Below are 10,143 nucleotides of genomic sequence, written 5' to 3'. Positions count from 1 at the left end.
CTCTACATATTGCTCAAGAACTATTTTTCTTTTCTATGAAGTCTTTCAACAGGGAAAATGGATCATAGAAAGATGAAGTAATCTGAAGTCAGAAGGTCTGATTTTTAGTCTAACCAGCTGCAAAGCTACTAAACACAGTTGATCTTCAGTTCCCCCATCTGTAAAGCTAATTCTTAGATTTATTATGTCTCCAATGTGTGTGAGTTATATTTATAAAAACAGTATTGCTATCTGACTTATAAGGCTCAGTGCTAATCTGGGTTTTATTAATCTCCAAGTATCTTAAAATAGAGTGCCAGCAGACTCTTTAAAGACTTAATGCCTTAAGTGTTTCAGCCGGAACTGCCATCTTCCAGTAATTCGCCAAAATGACCAACACAAAAGGAAAGAGGAGGGACACCCCCTACATGTTCCCTAGGTCTCTTAGAAAACATGGAGTTGTTCCTTTGGCCACATACATGCAAATCTACAAGAAGGGTGATATTGTAGATATCAAGGGAATGGGTACTGTTCAAAAAGGAATGCCCCATAAATGTTACCATGGCAAAACTGGGAGAGTTGACAATGTTACCTAGTATACTGTTGGCATCATTGTAAACAAACAAGTTAAGGACAAGATTCTTGCCAAAAGAATTAATGTGCATATCGAGTATATTAAGCACTCTAAGAGCCAAGATAGCTTCCTGAAATGTGTGAAGGAAAATGATCAGAAACAGAAGGAAGCCAGAGAGAAAGGGACTTGGGTTCAGCTGAAGTGCCAGCCTGCTCCACCCAGAGAAGCACACTTCGTGAAGACCAATGGAAAGGAACCCAAACTGTTGGAGCCAGTTCCCTATGAATTCATAGCCTGATGGGTGTAAAAATAAAGATCTGGACTGTACAAATGTTTCTCTTAATTGAGCAGAGGTGTTGTGTCCAGATTCAGTGGGAGACGTCTTTTCAAATTTAGTGTTTTTTCTTCCTGAAAGATGTAAGATAGTTTGTTGTTCAGTATGCTCCATTTTTTAATAAACTGCCAGATATTATTTATTTAAAAAAGACTTAATACCTGATATACTTTCTGGAAAAAATGGTAGAATTAATAAACTAATAAGTATCTCAAGCCAGCCAATAAACAATCAAGATCCATTCTGGAACTCTGGGGAATTTCACATTCTAAGGCCACTTATTGTTTATTGTACTCACATATATAGGGGGTTGCCAGGTGGCCCAATGGGAAAGAATCTGCATTCCAATGCAGGAGACCCGGTTCAATCCCATTAGGGAAGATCCCCTGAAGAAGGAAATGGAAACTCACTCCAGTATTCTGCCTGAGAAATCCCAAGGACAGAAGAGCCTGGCAGGCTACATTCCACAGGGTCACAAAAGAGTTTGACATGACTTAGTGAGTGAAGAAGAACTAAAAAGACTCTAGACAAAAGTGAAAGTGAAGAGTGAAAAAGTTGGCTTAAAGCTCAATATTCAGAAAACGAAGATCATGGCATCCGGTCCCACCACTTCATGGGAAATAGATGGGGAAACAGTGGAAACAGTGTCAGACTTTATTTTGGGGGGCTCCAAAATCACTGCAGATGGTGACTGCAGCCATGAAACTAAAAGACGCTTATTCCTTGGCAGGAAAGTTATGACCAACCTAGATAGCATATTCAAAAGCAGAGACATTACTTTGCCAACAAAGGTCTGTCTAGTCAAGGCTATGGTTTTTCCTGTGGTCACGTATGGATGTGAGAGTTGGACTGTGAAGAAAGCTGAGCACTGAAGAATTGATGCTTTTGAACTGTGGTGTTGGAGAAGACTCTTGAGAGTGCCTTGGAGCACAAGGAGATCCAACCAGTCAATTCTGAAGGAGATCAGCCCTGGGATTTCTTTGGAAGGAATGATGCTAAAGCTGAATCTCCAGTACTTTGGCCACCTCATGTGAAGAGTTGACTCATTGGAAAAGACTCTGATGCTGGGAGGGATTGAGGGCAGGAGGAGAAGGGGACAACAGAGGATGAGATGGCTGGATGGCATCGCCGACTCAATGGACATGAGTCTGAGTGAACTTGGGAGTTGGTGATGGACAGGGAGGCCTGGCGTGCTGCGATCCATGGGGTCACAAAGAGTCGGACATGACTGAGCAACTGAACTGAGTGACTAAACAACAACAATTCATATATACATTAGTATATATTACATGAGTAAGTCCAAAATGCCATTAAACTCTTGTAGTTCATAATTAACAGTAGAATTTTAAAACTACTTCAAAACAAATCTGAATCTACTAGTAATTCTTAGTTTTGCCAAGTCATGAATTTGAATTGCACATGTGCTCCCCCAAATGTCGGAGCAAGTTACTTAGGTAGCATGTTTAACCCCACCCTCATCTAAAATCAACTTTTTTGCATATGTAAATAAGAGCTTCTTTATAAGGAAAACCATATTCTAAACTGGTATTGAAAAATTTACAATTATCTAAGAACATATCTGGTGCAAATGTAGAGTTCCATTTATTGAGTAAATTTTACCACTGCCTTTTGCATGAAATGGAATAGAAATAGGAAGCTATACCAAGACTAACAAAAATGGAGGATCCATACAGATATGCTACAAAATTTCTTATTAGGAAGGTTAGTGGTAGTGATAGTAAGAATAACTATCCCCATAGAGGAAAGAAAAATATATTAGAGGTTCATATGTAAATACGCCTCTTAGTATTGAAATTCACTCAATTATCTACCACCTTTCATGCTTCTCCATGTCTCTTGTTGATAAGATTCTCTCTATATATATATTTTCCATTTATTTCTCTAAATACCATTTTTCCACTGTTTAAAAAAATGTTCTGAATTCATCCATCTTTACAGGCATTATACCTATTTCACCCTTAACTTCCTAGTTAACCTTCTGGCTCCAGCTAATCTGAGGACTTAAACTTTGTGTTCTCCAGAGAAAAAGACTGAATCCATTCCTATCAAACCAACATGGGCTTAAGAGGGATTTGGTACACTCCTGATTACCCATGGCCATTTCCAGATCATTGTTAGTCCACCTTTCAATCAAACTCATTGTCATTTGAAACTAATGACACCTCTCCTCATCCTGCACTCACCATCAACTTACACTACCTTAAGAATTCCTTAATTCAATGAAGTCTCTAGATTATTTGGTGCAGTTTTTCTTTCTATCCTAATTATTGCTTTCATCCTTGGGGATAAAATTAAAGTAACTGGATCAAAAAAGCTGCAGCTTTACCCTTAAGCCTCCTTCACCCCTATATATTCATCTCTCTGAACTTTAGCTGCTAATGCAGAGGAATATGCAATAAATAATATCATCTGTAGATCTGTTCCATCTTAGAAGCCAAACTGTTTTGTTACTGTGAAGTAACTGTGAGAATGACTTCCTAGCCTCCCATCTCTCTCACCCTCATTTCCCTTCCCCTACACTTTCAAAGGATGAGATCTGATAGCATGCCTGAAAAACTATGTTTGGAGGTTCATAACATTGTACAGGAGGCAGTGATCAAAACCATCTCCAAGAAAAAGAAATGCAAAAAAGCAAAATGGTTATCTGAGGAGCCTGACAAATAGCTGAAAAAAGAAAAGAAGCAAAAGGCAAAGGAGAAAAAGAAAGATATACGCATCTGAATGCAGAGTTCCAAAGAATAACAAGGAGAGACAAGAAAGCCTTCCTCAGTGATCAATGCAAAGAAATAGAGGAAAACAATAGAATGGGAAAGACTAGAGATCTCCTCAAAAAAATTAGAGATACCAAGGGAATATTTCATGCAAAGATGGGCACAATAAAGGACAGAAATTGTATTGACCTAACAGAAGCAGAAGATATTAAGAAGTGGTAAGAATACACAGAAGAACTATATTAAAAAGATCTTAACTGATAACCATGATTGTCTCATCACTCACCTAGGCCAGACAACCTGGAGTTCAAAGTCAAGTGGGCCTTAGGAAGCATCACTATGAACAAACCTAGGGGAGGTGATGGAATTGCAAATGAGCTAGTTCAAATCCTAAAAGATGATGCTGTGAAAGTGCCACACTCAATATGCCAGCAAATTTAAAACACTCAGCAGTGGCCACAGGACTGGTAAAGGTTAGTTTTCATTCCAATCCCAAAGAAAGGCAATGCCAAAAAAATGTTCAAACTACCACACAATTGCACTCATTTTACATGCTAGGAAGGTCACGCTCAAAATCTTCCAAGCTAGGCTTCAACAGTATGTGAACTGAGAACTTTCAGGTGTAAAAGCTGGATTTAGAAAAGGCACAGGCACCAGAGATCAAACTGCCAACATCTGTTGGATCACAGAAGAAGCAAGGGGATTCCAGGAAAACATCAACTTCAGCTTCACTGACTATGCTAAAGCCTTTGACTGCATGGATCACAACAAACTGTGGAAAATTCTTAGAGAGACCAGAATACCAACCACCTTCCCTGCCTCCTGAGAAACCTGTATGCAGGTCAACAAGCAACAGTTAGAACAGACATGGAACAATGAACTAGTTCCAAATTGGGAAAGGAGTACCTCAAGGCTATATATTGTCATTCTGCTTATTTTGCTTTATGCAGTGTACATCATGCAAAATGCTGGACTGGATGAAGCACAAGCTGGAATCAAGACTGCCAGGAGAAATATCAATAACCTCAGATATGCAGATGACACCACCCTTATGGCAGGAAGTAAAGAAGAACTAAAGAGCCTCTTGATGAAAGTGAAAGAGGAGAGTGAAAAAGTTGGCTTAAAGCTCAACATTCAGAAAAAGAAGATCATGGCATCCAGTCCCATCACTTCATGACAAATAGATGGGGAAACAATGGAAACAATGACAGACTTTATTGGGGGGCGGCCTCCAAAATCACTGCAGATGGTGACTGCAGCCATGAAATTAAAAGATGCTTACTCCTTGGAAGAAAAGTTATGACCAACCTAGATAGCATATTCAAAAGCAGAGACATTACTTTGCCAAGAAAGTTCCATCTAGTCAAGGCTATGGTTTTTCCAGTGGTCATGTATGGATGTTAGAGTTGGACTTTGAAGAAAGCTGAGCGCCAAAGAATTGATGCTTTTGAACTGTGGTGTTGGAGAAGACTCTTGAGAGTCCCTTGGACTGCAAGGAGATCCAACCAGTCCATTCTAAAGGAGGTCAGCCCTGGGTGTTCATTGGAAGGACTGATGTTGAAGCTGAAACTCCAATACTTTGGCCACCTGATGAGGAGAGCTGACTCATTTGAAAAGACCCTGATGCTGGGAAAGATAGAAGGCAGGAGAAGGGGAAAAGAGAGGATGAGATGGTTGGATGGCATCACCGACTGAATGGACATGAGTTTGGGTAAACTCCAGGGGTTGGTGATGGACAGGGAAGCCTGGCGTGCTGCAGTCCATGGGGTCACAAAGATTCAGACACGACTGAGTGACTGAACTGAACTGAACTGAAGACTAATTACTTGGCTCAGGCTTTGTGAGTGTGATTTATGCATTATAACATTTCCTTCACATATTGGTTTTAATACTCACTGATAATCTTTGCATAAAATTGCTCTTTCCCATTGGGGATTTCAAATGGCAACTTTCTCAATTATTTATTAGCAATAGTTCTACAAATTAGAATATTTTCTCCTCACTTTTCATTGCTCTATATTCCATCAGAAATAGTTTTTACTACAATTATTTAGGGACCTGCTAAATGTAGCTAGGGCTGATACACAGGAATCACTTGTACCACTTACATAATGGTCTTTCCTAGTCTCCCAGTTCAAAGAGTAGTACTTATGCTGAAAAGTGAAAACAACAGTCAAAGTAACTTCGCTGTATCATAAAATCAGAACTCCTAATCCTTTCTCTGTCTTTACTCATGCTGGAGCCCCTTCTACTGCTTTCTTTCTGTGTCCAGGTGTTATAAGATCTTATCAAAATGTGAATATGTTCCCTCAGAGTGGGGAGTAAGGTAATCTGATATGATTATCAGTGATTAGTATTTTATCATTCATTGGCAAGTAAATAGCAAGGCTTAGTTGATCAAAGTATACAAAATGGTTAAGTTTTGACCAGAAGGAGAGAGACCATTCTGAATAACTGAAATTCTAGTCAGGGTAATCACTGCAATAATAACCTTAAGATAACATTTACAAACTATGTCTGTGTTCCAGATTCTGGTATAAGCACGTTACAGACTTTAATTTATTGGGTTGGCCAAAAATTTTGTTCAGTTAGTGAACACATTGTTCAATAAAGCTCTTGGTAAAAATGAATAATGTGTCTCTTATTTCTACTTAAAACCTAATGAACTTTTGGGTCAACTCAATATTTAATCACAAAGACTCTGTGAAGTAAGTTTGATTATAATACACAATGAAGGATGAAGACAGAGGTCCTATAACAAGTGGTAGAATTGAAAAGGCACAGACAGTGGGGAGCTCTGAGCATTCGGCCACAGTCTAGGAACCCGTTCCCTAATCATCTAATAAAAGAAGGAAACCGGAGGCAGTAAAGATGAAAGTAACGTCTCTTTCAGCTAAATTTAACTTTTTGCCAATTTAACAAACCTGCCACCAAAGCCTAGACTGTTAGCTAAAAGAAGAATGGACAATTTGTCTCTTCAAGAGACCTCTTATAAACTGAGGTTCAGGGAGGGGACATTACTTGTCACTGAGAGCTGGATCAGTGCCAGATCCAGGGCCAGAACCCAGCTGCAGTGAGTCCCCAGGCTTTGTACTTTGTACTTTCTACATTCTTGTACCCACTTTCCCAACTTTTGATATGCAATTTCCCTGTCACACTTCTGCAGTTCTTCTAATTAAGATTTATAATTCCAATGACCAGTGTAGTATGGTAGGAAGAACAAGTCATTTAAGGCTAAGCAGACTTGTATAAGTCTAAGCAGATTCATATCATAAGGCTAAGCAGACTCATGGAGTGGAGGACAGCATGGCAATCCACTCCAGTATTCTTGCCTGGAGAATCCCAAGGACAGAGGGGCCTGGTGGGCTATGGTCTATGGGGCTGCAAAGAGTCAGACATGACTGAAGCAACTTAGCACACACAGACTCATATTTGTATGCCAGACACACAACCTCTTTGGATGTCCATTTTCTCATCCAGACATAATGAGTTCCATCAGATTTTTATGAGATTTTAAGATATCTATATGGCTAGCATCTAGTTGGAACTCAATTAATGCTTTTTAACTTGCCCTTCAAATCTCAAGTTTTTCAATGACATGAAAATTTTAACAACATATCCTCCAGATAATTCCTAAAATGAGAAAGAGACAGACCTGAGGCATGATACTTATTCTCTCCTGATCCCCGCTTAATATCTCTTGCATTTGGGAAGACGCATGTTCCTGTCATTACCTGTATCTTATTATCCAGACTCATCTTTCGAAACGTCTTGGTGTTTATCTACCAGGAGAATTCCTTAACGCATGATACATTAATTGATGTCAAGTCTGCCATCCTAGTTTTGATTTCTAAATTGCTCCTTTATTTTCTTTGGAAGAGTTTAAGAACAGTAACAAAAAGTATTCTTCCTCAATTCGATTTTGTCATGAAATAAAGTTCCACGCAAAATTCTAATTTGCTGAGAAAGATGATTTGACTTAAGGAACAAACTAGCTTCCTTTCTGCCCAGTGCTTAGATCTGAAGCAGCCCCCAACCCTGTGCCAGGCACTCATGACAGGTACCACATCACAAATCACTTGTAAACCAGTTCATCACTCTCGTTCCACTCACTTCAGCCGGTTCTCCTTCCCCATGTTTTGGGTCTGTTTGTTCTCCTTATACTCAGCACAATTTCCCCAACTACATGTGACCTTGCCTTCTTCTTGCCCACATTTCACGTTCTGCCTTGAATGGCGGTGTAGACAATTTTAGTGCCTTTGCTTGGGACACTTCAACTGAAGCAGGAAAAATAATGCATTTATGTAATATTCAACATAGATGGACTGAATTTCTCGGAGATCATTGCCCATGACACCTAGCTGCAGACCCCAGTTATATTTCATTCATGCTCCTCTCTCAATTTGGAATGCCCTTCCTTCCTTTTTATTTACCTCACCAAAACTATTCATCACTGAAGATTAGGATGAATCATATCTTCTACAAAACCTTCCCCAAATTTCCCTACTCCCACAGATTGTATTAGGTAACCCACCTTTATACTTCATTAACATGTTGTTCATAATTATATTATGGAATGTAACATAATTCATTGTAATTATGCTTTCAAATAATTAACATAATAGTCATCACATTTCTTACACTGGACTGTGAGCTCATTCAGGATAGAGACACCTATCTTTTATTCTTTTATCACCTTATTCTTTTTCACACCGTTCCATTTCTACCACATTACCCAGCACAAAGCAAATACTCAATTTATCAACTTGACTCAACTCTGGTGAAAGGTTCATATGGAGAACTGGGACAGCAGGAAGGAGGTCCACAAACACACCAAATGGAAACAGAGATTTCCAAACTCCACAAAAACCTTACTTGATTGAAAAGTAAAACTTAAGAGAATGCTGGACATGTCTCATTTTATTCATCTGTAAAATAGTTCTAGTGATGAATACCTTATACCCATGTTAATGACATTAAGGAAAACATAAGAAAGTAGAGTACGTGGCACAGAGTAGGTGCTCTGTGGTAGAAAATAACTGCAAACTGTTGTGTAAGCTAGAATTTATCCTATAATTTGTATTAAAACAGAAAAAATAGAAAACAAAAGTTGATATCTTTAAGATATATAAAAGTTTTATGAGGCTATTTTATTTCCCTTTTACAGCTTTACTGGGCTATAACTGATATACAACATTATATAAGTTTAAAATGTACATGATGATTTGATACATGGATATACTGCAAAATGATTAACACACTACCATTACTTAACACCTCCATTACTTTGCGTAGTTACTGCGCACATGTGTGTGTGTGTGTGTGTGTTGAAAACATTAAAGATCTACTCTCTTTTTATGGTTGAATAATATTCTGTTGTGTGTATGTATGTGTATACCACATTTTCCATATTCCTTCATCCATCAATGGACACTGAGCTTGTTTTTAACTTTTGACTATTGTGAATAATGCTGCAAAGAACATGGGTGTGCAGCTATCTCTTCAAGATCCTGATTTCACGTCCTTTGGATATTCACCCAGAAGTGGAATTGCTAGATTATATGGTAGCTCTGTTTTTAGCTTTTGAGAAACCCTCATACTGTTTGAAAGTTGATATTTCTTGATCACAAATTTGTTTAACATATTTTGATCACCTATTTTGTGATCAACCATTTCTATGGGTGAAACTACTACACAGATCACATGATCTAATCTGTATCTCCTCTATGAACTCCTATCCTGAGCTCCAGAATCATTCATTTATTTCCTTCCAGATATCTAAAGGTAACTTAAGCCATGACCAAGAGGGAATATATAATTTTCTCTAAACTATTTCCTACTCTAGTATTCCTCTCAGTAGTAACATCAATAAATCACCAAGACCCAGACTCTTCTCATATATATCCTTTGTGTCCAATTATCCCTCAGATCTTACCTTTTTAATATTCATTAATTCCAACAAATAATTAAATTCTTGTGCAAAGAACTATATTAGGCATTAATTCTACAGTCATGGTCAAAATAAATAAATCTTACTCTAATAGATTTTACCTTCTGGAATCTTGATAGGTGAATAAAAGCATGCATATATATACATGTATGCATATATACTGTGAGGGGATGAATGAGAATGAAGAAAAATAAGTTAAGGTTAAAGGATGGAGAAAATTGGAGAAAGTTGCTGTTTGAGTAAAGTGGCCAAAGAATGGCTTTCTGCTAAAGTAACATTTGAGTGCTGTGCGCTATTAGCAACTGGTGTCTGACTCTCTGTGACCCCATGGACTATAGCTGGCCAGGCTCCTCTGTTCTTGGGGATTCTGCAGGGAAAGAATACTGGAGTGGGTTTCCATGCCCTCCTCCAGTGGATCTTTCCAACCCAGAGATCAAACCCAAGTCACCTGCATTACAGGCAGATAAATTCTTTACCATCTGAGCCAACCAAGGAAGCCCAAGAATACCAGAGTTGGTAGCCTATTCCTTCTCCAGGGGATCTTCCTGATCTAGGAATCAAACTGGGGTCTCCT

The 10,143-nt window shown here is 38.6% G+C and overlaps 1 pseudogene; it reads left to right on the top strand.

The window, feature by feature from the left end:
- The first annotated feature begins 365 nt into the window (after positions 1-365).
- LOC104998158 lies at positions 366-851 on the top strand (annotated as a pseudogene).
- Positions 852-10,143: the final 9,292 nt, after the last annotated feature.

Source organism: Bison bison, unplaced genomic scaffold, assembly GCF_000754665.1.
Source record: "Bison bison bison isolate TAMUID 2011002044 unplaced genomic scaffold, Bison_UMD1.0 scf7180017864324, whole genome shotgun sequence".
Taxonomy (NCBI): domain Eukaryota; kingdom Metazoa; phylum Chordata; class Mammalia; order Artiodactyla; family Bovidae; genus Bison; species Bison bison.
The sequence above is the reverse complement of the archived record's forward strand: the minus strand, read 5'-3'. Positions and strand labels throughout refer to the sequence as shown.